Source organism: Lissotriton helveticus, chromosome 1_2, assembly GCF_964261635.1.
Source record: "Lissotriton helveticus chromosome 1_2, aLisHel1.1, whole genome shotgun sequence".
Classification (NCBI taxonomy): Eukaryota; Metazoa; Chordata; class Amphibia; order Caudata; family Salamandridae; genus Lissotriton; species Lissotriton helveticus.
The window spans coordinates 430,075,004-430,092,551 of record NC_136058.1 but is presented as its reverse complement, the minus strand read 5'-3'; positions in this window follow the sequence as shown (position 1 = coordinate 430,092,551).

Genomic DNA, 17,548 nt, shown 5'->3' with positions numbered 1-17,548 from the left:
TCAAAGAGCTGTCGTACATTGCCCTCCGATTCCTTTAACTTGCTTTAATTCTCCATGAAAGGCGTATGTTACATTTTCTACGTATTTACCTTAAGATGAAAGATAAACAAAATATTGAAAATAAATTTTAGCCACGTCACTGGCCCCGCCTCCTCATTCAATACGTTTGTTATGCACTTCAACCGCTTGCTGGGTTATTATATGTCAGAACCACGTAGCAGTTTCTTGGTGGCCGTCCTTTGGAGCCCCTCCCCCTCACACTCCACCTCCTTTGCAGAAGTTCTCTAGTTTCCAAGGCCAACCAAGTGCAACTAGCTCCAGTGTTTGCCTTCTGGCACTTGCACTGTCCTTATGGCACCAATAGAACAACTAATCCCATGACACAGATAAAACATTCCGGACGGGATAAGTAAAGCATGTATCTGTAAAAAACTTGAAATAATTCTTTTTTTTGTAGGGGTCTCCCGCTGTCTTTGTATTCAAGCTTAAGGTACACCTGCAACCACAATGTGCGCTTGCAACCAGTGCTGAGACATAACTCCCTGATTTCCAACAAAACGGCATTTCGGAAAAGATTGTCAACTCTCAACGCCACTCAGCGCTCCAACATCAGAGCTAATGTAGCACTTTTAATCGGAGGGGTACATCGCCAGAGACAGATGCTAGGGGAAGCTCATAGAAACATATGTGTAAGGCACCTCGGGTTACTTCGTTCCAACCGCCTGTCCGTGTTCATCCTTTTAAGGTCACGCGTAAGCTATTCCTGCTTTAGCTGCCTTGAGAGCCTGGCTGACGCGCTCCCAATCTTGTTTTACATACTCCTCTGCTCGTCACGTGGTCTGATCGCGCGTACTGTAGTGCATGATTTGGACATTATTTTGTGGCAGGGTGGGATGGGTTAAGTACGCTTGATGCAGAGCGTAGCAGAGAGTCTGTAGCTCACGTTTGAATCTTAATAAGGGGAGAGAAGTTGGCATAACGGCTAAGGCGCTCGACCTCGGACCTGGGGAACCCGCTTTGAGTCTCGGTAATGTCGCCAAACCTCCTGTGATTCTGGGCAAATCACGTAATCTCCCCGTGCCTAAAAAAATGAATGTGTGTCCTTGTGTAACGTAACTGGTGCTATGTAAAGCGCTCTGATACCTGGTTCGGGTCAAGTTCGCGCTATATAAAACTCTGAAAAAAAAATAAAAATAAAAAAAATAAGATAGTCCAGAGAATCTTATTGTCCTTTGCAGAGGTCTTTGTGAAACCCAAAAGCCAAAAGTTACCAGCCTCCTAAATGGTTCATTTTTAATAGGCTTGCTGCAATCATCTAAATATAACTAGCAAGACGAAAGCGTGCATCTTTGGAGAACGTATGTATTGTTACAGTGTTTTCCTCCCAACACTACAAACCTACTAAAACGTTAATGTTTCTGAAGTCGATAATATGAGCAGAGGTGGACGAGCCAACAAATTAAGGACCGTAGAACCTGTGAACGAGCCAAGCCCTGAAATTATTTGCTATGCAAAAAACAAACCACGTAAAATATAGTACATTCTATTTAAAATTAAACAAGCACTAGCAAAGGCAATATGTCTTGCCGACGCAAGAGCTTTTGGCTTTGCCAATATATTTTAGCCATGTTATACACCAGTGTGCTTACTGTTCAGCATGACTAAAAGTTAGGGGCATATAATCAAGGTGGGTGATATGAAATTATTGCCGCTTTTGCGGCCAATTCAGCCGCAAAGCGGCGATAATTTCATCACCCTATTAGCAAGCTGTCGCTAACATCAATTAGCGACAGTTTGAGGCGATGGCTAGCGGTTTGGGGCCCGCTTTGCATGTCAGCGATATTTATCGCTAATGACATGCAAAGTGGGCGTACCCAACCTGTTAGCGACTGAAACCAGTCGCTAACATCACTATCGCCTATTATCAACGCAGGCGTAGCGATGAAAAAAATTGCGCTAAGCGCGAATATCGCTGAAAACTAATTCCTGCTCAGACCACTTCTTAACCTGTTTATTCAATGGGAGTAGGATTTTCAGGTTAAGACCCTATTGCCGTTAATGCCTGAATATCGCTGGATTTCCAGCGATATTCACGCATTAAGCAGCTATCGCCGGATATTTTATCGCATTTGAGATAACCGTTGCTAATAGCACGTTATCTCTGCGATAAAATCCAGCGATGCACGGCGATAAAAAAAATCCCTAAGCTCATTTAGCGATAAATATCGCTAGTTGTTGATAATATGCCCCTTAGTGTGACAGAGAAAGCGGAGTCTGAGCGTATGTTTGTGTCCTTTAGTGAACAAGAACAGCTGTAGTCCTTTCTCTCTTTTGCATGTATCTGCTCTCTGCTAATTAGCTGTACTGGCGACACTGGACCCCAGAGAGATGTTCGGTTGGGCTAGAGGCAGCCGACATGGCAGACCTCTATAGCATCCATACACCGTGGCACTACGGCTCTCTGGGACTCCCAGCCTCCATCTGAGGGGTGAGGGGGTGTCACAGTAATGCAGCCGGCAGCCACAGACAGACCTTCTCTGAGAAGGGGGTTCTGAGGCAGAGATATTGATACGAGCAACAAGTGTGTGAGTGGGTTAATGCAACATATAAAGTATAGGTAAAGGGGCGTCGATGATCTCAAAGCTCTAATAATCCCAATTCACTTGTTTGTTCATTTACGAAGCGGACTCTCTTGGTTATAGCATTAGTGTTAATAAAAACTGTGGAGCATATTACCAACAACGAGCGATAATTATCGCTATGTTGGCTTAGCGGCAATATTTTTATCGCCGAGCTGCGGCGATTTTTATCGCTTAGGTACCTTGCTATTATCAAGGTTTATCTCCTAAACGATAAAAATCGGCCGAAATGCATGAATATCACTGAAAAGTCCGCGATATTCATGCATTACTGAGCTAATGCTCTTAGCCATGTTATCCACCTACCATTGGATAACATGGCTAAGAACTGCTATGGGGCAGGTGTTAGCTTTTGGAGATATTCGCGCTTAGCGCGAATATCTCCAAAAGTTGGTAATAGGAGATAGCGATGTTAGCGACTGTTTCCAGTCGCTAACATCTTGGCACGCCCACTTTGCATGTCATTAGTGATAAATTTAACTGACATGCAAAGCGTGGCCCAAGATGGTCGCTATCTCCTACTAGCTGTCGCTAACTGGTGTTAGCGACAGCTAGGTAATAGGGCGATAATTTTATCTCTGCTTTCTTGGCTTTTAAAGCCAAAAAAGCGGAGATACACCCCCTTGATAATTTGTCCCTGTATGTGAAGCTTTAGTAAGATTCTTCATTTAAGTGCTTTTAAATTCATCAGTCCTGCGGCGGTTCAAAGGCTGAGTTCGGATAGGAGATTCAGATAGTACATTATCAGCGAGCTGCGAACTTAAATCTGAATAAAACAATTGTTATTCGAAGAAACACATTAATTTATGTGACTTCATCTTTTTGATGGCATCCCCTAACTAATCACAACGGGGTGGGTCTCTGGGAGCGTAGTCAATTGGTGCAGTTATTAAATATGTTTATTTTATCTGCCTACCATGAAGGCACAGCTGGGTTAATTGATGAAGTGGAGATGAAAGGGGAGGCCTCTCGCTGCTTTCTCTCCCTCACCCATTCTTCAGTTCCATTGTCCTGCCGGGACTCCCTGCCCTCTCTGTTTGTTTTTAATTCTTTTCTGCACCCCCCCATGCAATTGCACGAGCTGGGACCGCCCAGGCTCTCACTGCTATTGTGCTTTGCACGCTATGCACTGGGTAAAAGTGAACTTTGGTGCAGTGTTAGCTGCAGGACACGGCCCCCATCTCTCCCTGCAGCCTGTGGCCGCCCGCCTCTTCATTAGTTAATTAAATATTCATTAAATACTAACATTTTGTATTTTCCCCTATTACAGCAAGTTATAACAAACATCTGGCTACAGTATGAAGCCAGCCCATTCTACAGAGAGAGCCCCGGGTGCTTAATTTTGTGAGGCGAAGCTTATCCATATTATATTATAAACTACTCCGGGTGAGGTGGGACCGGCTGACTCACTCCGTTGCTGTATCTGAAGAGGAACATCCAGGTGCCCTGTGCATTGAAACAGCTGCCTCTGCCCGCTTTCACTCCACCCTGTGCATAGAAACAGCTGCCTCTGCCCGCTTTCACTCCACCCTGTGCATAGAAACGGCTGCCTCTGCCCGCTTTCACTCCACCCTGTGCATAGAAACGGCTGCCTCTGCCAGCTTTCACTCCACCCTGTGCATAGAAACAGCTGCCTCTGCCCGCTTTCACTCCACCCTGTGCATAGGAACAGCTGCCTCTGCCCGCTTTCACTCCACCCTGTGCATAGAAACAGCTGCCTCTGCCCGCTTTCACTCCACCCTGTGCATAGAAACAGCTGCCTCTGCCCGCTTTCACTCCACCCTGTGCATAGAAACAGCTGCCTCTGCCCGCTTTCACTCCACCCTGTGCATAGGAACAGCTGCCTCTGCCCGCGTTCACTCCACCCAGTGCATAGAAACAGCTGCCTCTGCCCGCTTTCACTCCACCCTGTGCATAAAAACAGCTGCCTCGGCCCGCTTTCACTCCACCCTGTGCATAGAAACAGCTGCCTCTGCCCGCTTTCACTCCACCCTGTGCATAGAAACAGCTGCCTCTGCCCGCTTTCACTCCACCCTAGCACCTGCTAACTCTCTCTCTGTGCCCACCTCTCTCTCTGTGCCCACCTCCCTCTCTGTGCCCACCTCCCTCTCTGTGCCCACCTCCCTCTCTGTGCCCACCTCTCTCTCTGTGCCCACCTCCCTCTCTGTGCCCACCTCTCTCTCTGTGCCCACCTCCCACTCTGTGCCCACCTCCCTCTCTGTGCCCACCTCCCTCTCTGCCCCTTTCATTGTTATCACATCTCTCAACTGTACATTCCAAAAGGATGGTGGAGTGCATACATAGACATAAAAACCATATAATAATTATAGTTTAATATCTATAAAGTTGCTAACAATACAGCATGTATACAATACAAAGTAAATACACTGTTTGTCCTTCCTTGTCAGGAGTCGTTTCTGGCTCAAACACGTCAATTGCACCGAGGTTTCTGTATTGGGCTCTATTGACTTTGCCAGTGCTTCATTTCTATTAACATCTAGCACAATTCTCTAATAACCCGGAAACGATTTATTGATTTTACCAATGCTTAATAGATATCACACAAGAAGCAAATTACCCAGAAACTTCCCTTAGAAAAGTAGTGTGCCTAACTACGGTTCGTGCCTTCTTACCAGCGGGCTGATACTCTGGCCCTTCCTTCTGAAACGTCCGCTCTTTATCATATTCAATGCCACAAAAAGCCCTGCATTTATATGAATGTAAAGCAGCATTTTTTTGTTGTTGTTTTTTTTAGGAGTTAAATACACATTTTATTATTTGGAATCAGACAGACACTTTTTAGACTTGCTTTTGTAAATGTTCTTTTAGGAAACCCACAGGTAACATCTGGAATCACCTAGAGCCAACACAATATCACAAGCAAAGACCCAGCCCATAAAACAAGTAAGCCTGGAATGGAAAAATGGCACATAAATGAAAAATACACCTTTGCTAGCCCGATTAGTGAGACTGCGTCTGTGCCAGACCTGGGTGGAAGGAATGGGCGAGCTTAAAATCTTCCGAATGAGGGAATTCAGCCTGGATTCAAGGAATACACCCAAGTATGCCAAATCATTTTGAAACATTTTGCAAAACCTATACTTCAGTTTATCCCAATTTTCCTTAACAATGCCTTGGGCACACCATGACCCGTGTCTGCATCACAGCAGTCTCAACCTGCACAGACATGTACATATTTCAACGCCCACATCTAATTAGATGGGATCTGTGTCACCCTATGTCATGAGGGGATACACTACGCTTAATTAGAATAATTAGATTACTTTTGTGACGAGAGACATGGGGCCTTATTTATGAAGGCCTTGCGCCGGCGGTGCGTCACTTTTAAAATGGGAAAAAGTGACGCACCGGCGGCGCAAGGCCTTCATAAATAAGGCCCATGAAGTTGCCCATCGAAACCCCCAGAGGTGTCAGGAATATTTTTCAAACACAGTGTTGGTTGGTCAGCTACTGCTGCCGCTTATTCAAATTATACACCTTCAAAATCATTGTGTCGCAATTTAAATGGCCTTTTCCTAATGGGTTTGCTAATACAGATCTAAAAAGGGAAGCTGATCGAGTGTATCATGGCTGAGGGTTAGTTTTGGGGGGCACATGGGGGTAACATGCTACTTGGGCCCCTCCATGAAGATAACATAAGTACAAGGAATAGCGTTGTACCCCCTCCCCCACCCCGATCAAATATTCAGAGTGCAGGACGCACACACATTCACAACACTGCCAGGCCTGTCTTTCAGTTCTTTTGAAATGGAGTGAAAATGTAACACATTCATAAAATGGCATGGTTTAGATTTAAAAAAAGACATTAAAAATGTTTTTTAAAAATTGCACGTTTTTGCCATCTGTAGAGAAAGAAAGTAATAAAAATAAACAAGTGAGATTAAATATCCGGCACACAACACAGTCAATGTATAGGTGCCTGAGCAGAGATGGGAATACTGTTTGCTGGAGAGCAGCTGTGCCAGGCTGCTGCAAAGCGGCTTGAGGCAGTCCTGGGCATCCATGTGTGGTGCTGCTGCAAAGAGGCAGCCAGGCAGCGGCTTGAGGCAGTCCTAGGCATCCATGTGTGGTGTCTGCTACGAAGAGGAAGCCAGGCAGCGGCTTGAGGCAGTCCTAGGCATCCATGTGTGGTGTCTGCTACAAAGAGGAAGCCAGGCAGCGGCTTGAGGCAGTCCTGGGCATCCATGTGTGGTGTCTGCTAGAAAGAGGAAGCCAGGCAGCGGCTTGAGGCAGTCCTGGGCATCCATGTGTGGTGTCTGCTACGAAGAGGAAGCCAGGCAGCGGCTTGAGGCAGTCCTGGGGATCCATGTGTGGTGTCTGCTACGAAGAGGCAGCCAGGCAGCGGCTTGAGGCAGTCCTGGGCATCCATGTGTGGTGTCTGCTACGAAGAGGAAGCCAGGCAGCGGCTTGAGGCAGTCCTAGGCATCCATGTGTGGTGTCTGCTACGAAGAGGAAGCCAGCAGCGGCTTGAGGCAGTCCTGGGCATCCATGTGTGGTGTCTGCTACGAAGAGGAAGCCAGGCAGCGGCTTGAGGCAGTCCTGGGCATCCATGTGTGGTGTCTGCTACAAAGAGGAAGCCAGGCAGCGGCTTGAGGCAGTCCTGGGCATCCATGTGTGGTGTCTGCTACAAAGAGGAAGCCAGCAGCGGCTTGAGGCAGTCCTGGGCATCCATGTGTGGTGCTGCTGCAAAGAGGCAGCCAGGCAGCGGCTTGAGGCAGTCCTGGGCATCCATGTGTGGTGTCTGCTACGAAGAGGAAGCCAGGCAGCGGCTTGAGGCAGTCCTAGGCATCCATGTGTGGTGTCTGCTACGAAGAGGAAGCCAGCAGCGGCTTGAGGCAGTCCTGGGCATCCATGTGTGGTGTCTGCTACGAAGAGGAAGCCAGGCAGCGGCTTGAGGCAGTCCTGGGCATCCATGTGTGGTGTCTGCTACAAAGAGGAAGCCAGGCAGCGGCTTGAGGCAGTCCTGGGCATCCATGTGTGGTGTCTGCTACAAAGAGGAAGCCAGGCAGCGGCTTGAGGCAGTCCTGGGCATCCATGTGTGGTGTCTGCTAGAAAGAGGAAGCCAGGCAGCGGCTTGAGGCAGTCCTGGGCATCCATGTGTGGTGTCTGCTACAAAGAGGAAGCCAGGCAGCGGCTTGAGGCAGTCCTAGGCATCCATGTGTGGTGTCTGCTACAAAGAGGAAGCCAGCAGCGGCTTGAGGCAGTCCTAGGCATCCATGTGTGGTGTCTGCTAGAAAGAGGAAGCCAGGCAGCGGCTTGAGGCAGTCCTAGGCATCCATGTGTGGTGTCTGCTACAAAGAGGAAGCCAGGCAGCGGCTTGAGGCAGTCCTGGGCATCCATGTGTGGTGTCTGCTGCAAAGAGGCAGCCAGGCAGCGGCTCGAGGCAGTCCTGGGCATCCATGTGTGGTGTCTGCTACAAAGAGGAAGCCAGCAGCGGCTTGAGGCAGTCCTGGGCATCCATGTGTGGTGTCTGCTACAAAGAGGCAGCCAGGCAGCGGCTTGAGGCAGTCCTGGGCATCCATGTGTGGTGTCTGCTACAAAGAGGAAGCCAGCAGCGGCTTGAGGCAGTCCTGGGCATCCATGTGTGGTGTCTGCTACAAAGAGGAAGCCAGCAGCGGCTTGAGGCAGTCCTGGGCATCCATGTGTGGTGTCTGCTGCAAAGAGGAAGCCAGGCAGCGGCTTGAGGCAGTCCTGGGCATCCATGTGTGGTGTCTGCTTCGAAGAGGAAGCCAGGCAGCGGCTTGAGGCAGTCCTAGGCATCCATGTGTTGTGTCTGCTACAAAGAGGAAGCCAGCAGCGGCTTGAGGCAGTCCTAGGCATCCATGTGTGGTGTCTGCTACAAAGAGGAAGCCAGCAGCGGCTTGAGGCAGTCCTATGCATCCATGTGTGGTGTCTGCTACAAAGAGGAAGCCAGCAGCAGCTTGAGGCAGTCCTGGGCATCCATGTGTGGTGTCTGCTACGAAGAGGAAGCCAGGCAGTGGGTTGAGGCAGTCCTGGGCATCCATGTGTGGTGTCTGCTACGAAGAGGAAGCCAGGCAGCGGCTTGAGGCAGTCCTAGGCATCCATGTGTGGTGTCTGCTACAAAGAGGAAGCCAGGCAGCGGCTTGAGGCAGTCCTGGGCATCCATGTGTGGTGTCTGCTACAAAGAGGAAGCCAGCAGCGGCTTGAGGCAGTCCTAGGCATCCATGTGTGGTGTCTGCTAGAAAGAGGAAGCCAGGCAGCGGCTTGAGGCAGTCCTAGGCATCCATGTGTGGTGTCTGCTACAAAGAGGAAGCCAGGCAGCGGCTTGAGGCAGTCCTGGGCATCCATGTGTGGTGTCTGCTGCAAAGAGGCAGCCAGGCAGCGGCTCGAGGCAGTCCTGGGCATCCATGTGTGGTGTCTGCTACAAAGAGGAAGCCAGCAGCGGCTTGAGGCAGTCCTGGGCATCCATGTGTGGTGTCTGCTACAAAGAGGCAGCCAGGCAGCGGCTTGAGGGAGTCCTGGGCATCCATGTGTGGTGTCTGCTACAAAGAGGAAGCCAGCAGCGGCTTGAGGCAGTCCTGGGCATCCATGTGTGGTGTCTGCTACAAAGAGGAAGCCAGCAGCGGCTTGAGGCAGTCCTGGGCATCCATGTGTGGTGTCTTCTGCAAAGAGGAAGCCAGGCAGCGGCTTGAGGCAGTCCTGGGCATCCATGTGTGGTGTCTGCTACGAAGAGGAAGCCAGCAGCGGCTTGAGGCAGTCCTAGGCATCCATGTGTGGTGTCTGCTACAAAGAGGAAGCCAGCAGCGGCTTGAGGCAGTCCTAGGCATCCATGTGTGGTGTCTGCTACAAAGAGGAAGCCAGCAGCGGCTTGAGGCAGTCCTAGGCATCCATGTGTGGTGTCTGCTACAAAGAGGAAGCCAGCAGCGGCTTGAGGCAGTCCTGGGCATCCATGTGTGGTGTCTGCTACGAAGAGGAAGCCAGGCAGCGGCTTGAGGCAGTCCTGGGCATCCATGTGTGGTGTCTGCTACAAAGAGGAAGCCAGCAGCGGCTTGAGGCAGTCCTGGGCATCCATGTGTGGTGTCTGCTACGAAGAGGAAGCCAGGCAGCGGCTTGAGGCAGTCCTGGGCATCCATGTGTGGTGTCTGCTACAAAGAGGAAGCCAGCAGCGGCTTGAGGCAGTCCTGGGCATCCATGTGTGGTGTCTGCTACAAAGAGGAAGCCAGGCAGCGGCTTGAGGCAGTCCTGGGCATCCATGTGTGGTGTCTGCTACGAAGAGGAAGCCAGGCAGCGGCTTGAGGCAGTCCTAGGCATCCATGTGTGGTGTCTGCTACAAAGAGGCAGCCAGGCAGCGGCTTGAGGCAGTCCTGGGCATCCATGTGTGGTGTCTGCTACGAAGAGGAAGCCAGGCAGCGGCTTGAGGCAGTCCTGGGCATCCATGTGTGGTGTCTGCTACGAAGAGGAAGCCAGGCAGCGGCTTGAGGCAGTCCTGGGCATCCATGTGTGGTGTTGCTGCAAGCACAAGGGCAGCGGCTTGAGGCAGTCCTGGGCATCCATGTGTGGTGTCTGCTACGAAGAGGAAGCCAGGCAGCGGCTTGAGGCAGTCCTGGGCATCCATGTGTGGTGTCTGCTACAAAGAGGAAGCCAGGCAGCGGCTTGAGGCAGTCCTGGGCATCCATGTGTGGTGTCTGCTACGAAGAGGAAGCCAGCAGCGGCTTGAGGCAGTCCTGGGCATCCATGTGTGGTGTCTGCTACAAAGAGGAAGCCAGGCAACGCTTGAGGCAGTCCTGGGCATCCATGTGTGGTGTCTGCTACAAAGAGGAAGCCAGGCAGCGGCTTGAGGCAGTCCTGGGCATCCATGTGTGGTGTCTGCTACAAAGAGGAAGCCAGGCAGCGGCTTGAGGCAGTCCTGGGCATCCATGTGTGGTGTCTGCTAGAAAGAGGAAGCCAGGCAGCGGCTTGAGGCAGTCCTGGGCATCCATGTGTGGTGTCTGCTACAAAGAGGAAGCCAGCAGCGGCTTGAGGCAGTCCTGGGCATCCATGTGTGGTGTCTGCTACAAAGAGGAAGCCAGGCAGCGGCTTGAGGCAGTCCTGGGCATCCATGTGTGGTGTCTGCTACGAAGAGGAAGCCAGGCAGCGGCTTGAGGCAGTCCTAGGCATCCATGTGTGGTGTCTGCTACAAAGAGGAAGCCAGGCAGCGGCTTGAGGCAGTCCTAGGCATCCATGTGTGGTGTCTGCTACGAAGAGGAAGCCAGGCAGCGGCTTGAGGCAGTCCTGGGCATCCATGTGTGGTGTCTGCTAGAAAGAGGAAGCCAGGCAGCGGCTTGAGGCAGTCCTGGGCATCCATGTGTGGTGTCTGCTAGAAAGAGGAAGCCAGGCAGCGGCTTGAGGCAGTCCTGGGCATCCATGTGTGGTGTCTGCTACAAAGAGGAAGCCAGCAGCGGCTTGAGGCAGTCCTGGGCATCCATGTGTGGTGTCTGCTAGAAAGAGGAAGCCAGGCAGCGGCTTGAGGCAGTCCTGGGCATCCATGTGTGGTGTCTGCTACAAAGAGGAAGCCAGGCAGCCGCTTGAGGCAGTCCTGGGCATCCATGTGTGGTGTCTGCTACAAAGAGGAAGCCAGGCAGCGGCTTGAGGCAGTCCTGGGAATCCATGTGTGGTGTCTGCTACAAAGAGGCAGCCAGGCAGCGGCTTGAGGCAGTCCTGGGCATCCATGTGTGGTGTCTGCTACAAAGAGGAAGCCAGGCAACGCTTGAGGCAGTCCTGGGCATCCATGTGTGGTGTCTGCTACAAAGAGGCAGCCAGGCAGCGGCTTGAGGCAGTCCTGGGCATCCATGTGTGGTGTCTGCTACGAAGAGGCAGCCAGGCAACGCTTGAGGCAGTCCTGGGCATCCATGTGTGGTGTCTGCTACAAAGAGGAAGCCAGCAGCGGCTTGAGGCAGTCCTGGGCATCCATGTGTGGTGTCTGCTACAAAGAGGAAGCCAGCAGCGGCTTGAGGCAGTCCTGGGCATCCATGTGTGGTGTCTGCTATGAAGAGGAAGCCAGCAGCGGCTTGAGGCAGTCCTGGGCATCCATGTGTGGTGTCTGCTACAAAGAGGAAGCCAGGCAGCGGCTTGAGGCAGTCTTGGGCATCCATGTGTGGTGTCTGCTAGAAAGAGGAAGCCAGGCAGCGGCTTGAGGCAGTCCTGGGCATCCATGTGTGGTGTCAGCTACAAAGAGGAAGCCAGGCAGCGGCTTGAGGCAGTCCTGGGCATCCATGTGTGGTGCTGCTGCAAAGAGGCAGCCAGGCAGCGGCTTGAGGCAGTCCTGGGCATCCATGTGTGGTGTCTGCTACAAAGAGGAAGCCAGCAGCGGCTTGAGGCAGTCCTGGGCATCCATGTGTGGTGTCTGCTACAAAGAGGAAGCCAGCAGCGGCTTGAGGCAGTCCTGGGCATCCATGTGTGGTGTCTGCTACGAAGAGGAAGCCAGGCAGCGGCTTGAGGCAGTCCTAGGCATCCATGTGTGGTGTCTGCTACGAAGAGGAAGCCAGGCAGCGGCTTGAGGCAGTCCTAGGCATCCATGTGTGGTGTCTGCTACAAAGAGGAAGCCAGGCAGCGGCTTGAGGCAGTCCTGGGCATCCATGTGTGGTGCCTGGTAGAAAGAGGAAGCCAGGAAGCGGCTTGAGGCAGTCCTGGGCATCCATGTGTGGTGTCTGCTACAAAGAGGAAGCCAGGCAGCCGCTTGAGGCAGTCCTGGGCATCCATGTGTGGTGTCTGCTGCAAAGAGGAAGCCAGGCAGCGGCTTGAGGCAGTCCTGGGCATCCATGTGTGGTGTCTGCTACAAAGAGGAAGCCAGCAGCGGCTTGAGGCAGTCCTGGGCATCCATGTGTGGTGTCTGCTACAAAGAGGAAGCCAGGCAGCGGCTTTAGGCAGTCCTGGGCATCCATGTGTGGTGTCTGCTACGAAGAGGAAGCCAGCAGCGGCTTGAAGCAGTCCTGGGCATCCATGTGTGGTGTCTGCTACAAAGAGGAAGCCAGCAGCGGCTTGAGGCAGTCCTGGGCATCCATGTGTGGTGTCTGCTACAAAGAGGAAGCCAGCAGCGGCTTGAGGCAGTCCTGGGCATCCATGTGTGGTGTCTGCTACAAAGAGGAAGCCAGCAGTGGCTTGAGGCAGTCCTGGGCATCCATGTGTGGTGTCTGCTACGAAGAGGAAGCCAGCAGCGGCTTGAGGCAGTCCTGGGCATCCATGTGTGGTGTCTGCTACGAAGAGGAAGCCAGCAGCGGCTTGAGGCAGTCCTGAGCATCCATGTGTGGTGTCTGCTACAAAGAGGAAGCCAGCAGCGGCTTGAGGCAGTCCCGGGCATCCATGTGTGGTGTCTGCTACAAAGAGGAAGCCAGCAGCGGCTTGAGGCAGTCCTGGGCATCCATGTGTGGTGTCTGCTACAAAGAGGAAGCCAGGCAGCGGCTTGAGGCAGTCCTAGGCATCCATGTGTGGTGTCTGCTAGAAAGAGGAAGCCAGGCAGCGGCTTGAGGCAGTCCTGGGCATCCATGTGTGGTGTCTGCTACGAAGAGGAAGCCAGGCAGCGGCTTGAGGCAGTCCTAGGCATCCATGTGTGGTGTCTGCTAGAAAGAGGAAGCCAGGCAGCGGCTTGAGGCAGTCCTGGGCATCCATGTGTGGTGTCTGCTACGAAGAGGAAGCCAGGCAGCGGCTTGAGGCAGTCCTGGGCATCCATGTGTGGTGTCTGCTACAAAGAGGAAGCCAGGCAGCGGCTTGAGGCAGTCCTGGGCATCCATGTGTGGTGTCTGCTAGAAAGAGGAAGCCAGGCAGCGGCTTGAGGCAGTCCTGGGCATCCATGTGTGGTGTCTGCTACGAAGAGGAAGCCAGGCAGCGGCTTGAGGCAGTCCTGGGCATCCATGTGTGGTTTCTGCTAGAAAGAGGAAGCCAGGCAGCGGCTTGAGGCAGTCCTAGGCATCCATGTGTGGTGTCTGCTACGAAGAGGAAGCCAGGCAGCGGCTTGAGGCAGTCCTAGGCATCCATGTGTGGTGTCTGCTACGAAGAGGAAGCCAGGCAGCGGCTTGAGGCAGTCCTAGGCATCCATGTGTGGTGTCTGCTACAAAGAGGAAGCCAGGCAGCCGCTTGAGGCAGTCCTGGGCATCCATGTGTGGTGTCTGCTAGAAAGAGGAAGCCAGGCAGCGGCTTGAGGCAGTCCTGGGCATCCATGTGTGGTGTCTGCTACAAAGAGGAAGCCAGGCAGCGGCTTGAGGCAGTCCTGGGCATCCATGTGTGGTGTCTGCTACAAAGAGGAAGCCAGCAGCGGCTTGAGGCAGTCCTGGGCGTCCATGTGTGGTGTCTGCTACAAAGAGGAAGCCAGCAGCGGCTTGAGGCAGTCCTGGGCATCCATGTGTGGTGTCTGCTACAAAGAGGAAGCCAGGCAGCGGCTTGAGGCAGTCCTGGGCCTCCATGTGTGGTGTCTGCTTCAAAGAGGAAGCCAGCAGCGGCTTGAGGCAGTCCTGGGCATCCATGTGTGGTGTCTGCTACGAAGAGGAAGCCAGGCAGCAGCTTGAGGCAGTCCTGGGCATCCATGTGTGGTGTCTGCTACAAAGAGGAAGCCAGGCAGCGGCTTGAGGCAGTCCTGGGCATCCATGTGTGGTGTCTGCTACGAAGAGGAAGCCAGGCAGCGGCTTGAGGCAGTCCTGGGCATCCATGTGTGGTTTCTGCTAGAAAGAGGAAGCCAGGCAGCGGCTTGAGGCAGTCCTAGGCATCCATGTGTGGTGTCTGCTACGAAGAGGAAGCCAGGCAGCGGCTTGAGGCAGTCCTAGGCATCCATGTGTGGTGTCTGCTACGAAGAGGAAGCCAGGCAGCGGCTTGAGGCAGTCCTAGGCATCCATGTGTGGTGTCTGCTACAAAGAGGAAGCCAGGCAGCCGCTTGAGGCAGTCCTGGGCATCCATGTGTGGTGTCTGCTAGAAAGAGGAAGCCAGGCAGCGGCTTGAGGCAGTCCTGGGCGTCCATGTGTGGTGTCTGCTACAAAGAGGAAGCCAGGCAGCGGCTTGAGGCAGTCCTGGGCATCCATGTGTGGTGTCTGCTACAAAGAGGAAGCCAGCAGTGGCTTGAGGCAGTCCTGGGCGTCCATGTGTGGTGTCTGCTACAAAGAGGAAGCCAGCAGCGGCTTGAGGCAGTCCTGGGCATCCATGTGTGGTGTCTGCTACAAAGAGGAAGCCAGGCAGCGGCTTGAGGCAGTCCTGGGCGTCCATGTGTGGTGTCTGCTACAAAGAGGAAGCCAGCAGCGGCTTGAGGCAGTCCTGGGCATCCATGTGTGGTGTCTGCTACGAAGAGGAAGCCAGGCAGCGGCTTGAGGCAGTCCTGGGCATCCATGTGTGGTGTCTGCTACAAAGAGGAAGCCAGCAGCGGCTTGAGGCAGTGCTGGGCATCCATGTGTGGTGTCTGCTACGAAGAGGAAGCCAGGCAGCGGCTTGAGGCAGTCCTGGGCATCCATGTGTGGTGTCTGCTACAAAGAGGCAGCCAGGCAGCGGCTTGAGGCAGTCCTGGGCATCCATGTGTGGTGTCTGCTACAAAGAGGAAGCCAGGCAGCGGCTTGAGGCAGTCCTAGGCATCCATGTGTGGTGTCTGCTACGAAGAGGAAGCCAGGCAGCGGCTTGAAGCAGTCCTGGGCATCCATGTGTGGTGTCTGCTACAAAGAGGAAGCCAGGCAACGCTTGAGGCAGTCCTGGGCATCCATGTGTGGTGTCTGCTACAAAGAGGAAGCCAGGCAGCGGCTTGAGGCAGTCCTAGGCATCCATGTGTGGTGTCTGCTACAAAGAGGAAGCCAGGCAGCGGCTTGAGGCAGTCCTGGGCATCCATGTGTGGTGTCTGCTAGAAAGAGGAAGCCAGGCAGCGGCTTGAGGCAGTCCTGGGCATCCATGTGTGGTGTCTGCTACAAAGAGGAAGCCAGGCAACGCTTGAGGCAGTCCTGGGCATCCATGTGTGGTGTCTGCTACAAAGAGGAAGCCAGCAGCGGCTTGAGGCAGTCCTGGGCATCCATGTGTGGTGTCTGCTACAAAGAGGAAGCCAGCAGCGGCTTGAGGCAGTCCTGGGCATCCATGTGTGGTGTCTGCTACAAAGAGGAAGCCAGGCAGCGGCTTGAGGCAGTCCTGGGCATCCATGTGTGGTGTCTGCTACAAAGAGGAAGCCAGGCAGCCGCTTGAGGCAGTCCTGGGCATCCATGTGTGGTGTCTGCTACAAAGAGGAAGCCAGGCAACGCTTGAGGCAGTCCTGGGCATCCATGTGTGGTGTCTGCTACAAAGAGGAAGCCAGGCAGCGGCTTGAGGCAGTCCTAGGCATCCATGTGTGGTGTCTGCTACAAAGAGGAAGCCAGGCAGCGGCTTGAGGCAGTCCTGGGCATCCATGTGTGGTGTCTGCTACGAAGAGGAAGCCAGGCAGCGGCTTGAGGCAGTCCTAGGCATCCATGTGTGGTGTCTGCTGCAAAGAGGAAGCCAGGCAGCGGTTTGAGGCAGTCCTGGGCATCCATGTGTGGTGTCTGCTACAAAGAGGAAGCCAGCAGCGGCTTGAGGCAGTCCTGGGCATCCATGTGTGGTGTCTGCTACAAAGAGGAAGCCAGGCAGCGGCTTGAGGCAGTCCCGGGCATCCATGTGTGGTGTCTGCTACAAAGAGGAAGCCAGCAGCGGCTTGAGGCAGTCCTGGGCATCCATGTTTGGTGTCTGCTACAAAGAGAAAGCCAGGCAGCGGCTTGAGGCAGTCCTAGGCATCCATGTGTGGTGTCTGCTACAAAGAGGAAGCCAGGCAGCGGCTTGAGGCAGTCCTGGGCATCCATGTGTGGTGTCTGCTACGAAGAGGAAGCCAGGCAGCGGCTTGAGGCAGTCCTAGGCATCCATGTGTGGTGTCTGCTAGAAAGAGGAAGCCAGGCAGCGGCTTGAGGCAGTCCTGGGCATCCATGTGTGGTGTCTGCTACGAAGAGGAAGCCAGGCAGCGGCTTGAGGCAGTCCTGGGCATCCATGTGTGGTGTCTGCTACGAAGAGGAAGCCAGGCAGCGGCTTGAGGCAGTCCTGGGCATCCATGTGTGGTGTCTGCTACAAAGAGGAAGCCAGGCAGCGGCTTGAGGCAGTCCTGGGCATCCATGTGTGGTGTCTGCTAGAAAGAGGAAGCCAGGCAGCGGTTTGAGGCAGTCCTGGGCATCCATGTGTGGTGTCTGCTACGAAGAGGAAGCCAGGCAGCGGCTTGAGGCAGTCCTGGGCATCCATGTGTGGTGTCTGCTACAAAGAGGAAGCCAGGCAGCGGCTTGAGGCAGTCCTGGGCGTCCATGTGTGGTGTCTGCTACAAAGAGGAAGCCAGCAGCGGCTTGAGGCAGTCCTGGGCATCCATGTGTGGTGTCTGCTACGAAGAGGAAGCCAGGCAGCGGCTTGAGGCAGTCCTGGGCATCCATGTGTGGTGTCTGCTACAAAGAGGCAGCCAGGCAGCGGCTTGAGGCAGTCCTGGGCATCCATGTGTGGTGTCTGCTACAAAGAGGAAGCCAGGCAGCGGCTTGAGGCAGTCCTAGGCATCCATGTGTGGTGTCTGCTACGAAGAGGAAGCCAGGCAGCGGCTTGAGGCAGTCCCGGGCATCCATGTGTGGTGTCTGCTACAAAGAGGAAGCCAGCAGCGGCTTGAGGCAGTCCTAGGCATCCATGTGTGGTGTCTGCTACGAAGAGGAAGCCAGGCAGCGGCTTGAGGCAGTCCTGGGCATCCATGTGTGGTGTCTGCTACAAAGAGGAAGCCAGGCAACGCTTGAGGCAGTCCTGGGCATCCATGTGTGGTGTCTGCTACAAAGAGGAAGCCAGGCAGCGGCTTGAGGCAGTCCTAGGCATCCATGTGTGGTGTTTGCTACAAAGAGGAAGCCAGGCAGCGGCTTGAGGCAGTCCTGGGCATCCATGTGTGGTGTCTGCTACAAAGAGGAAGCCAG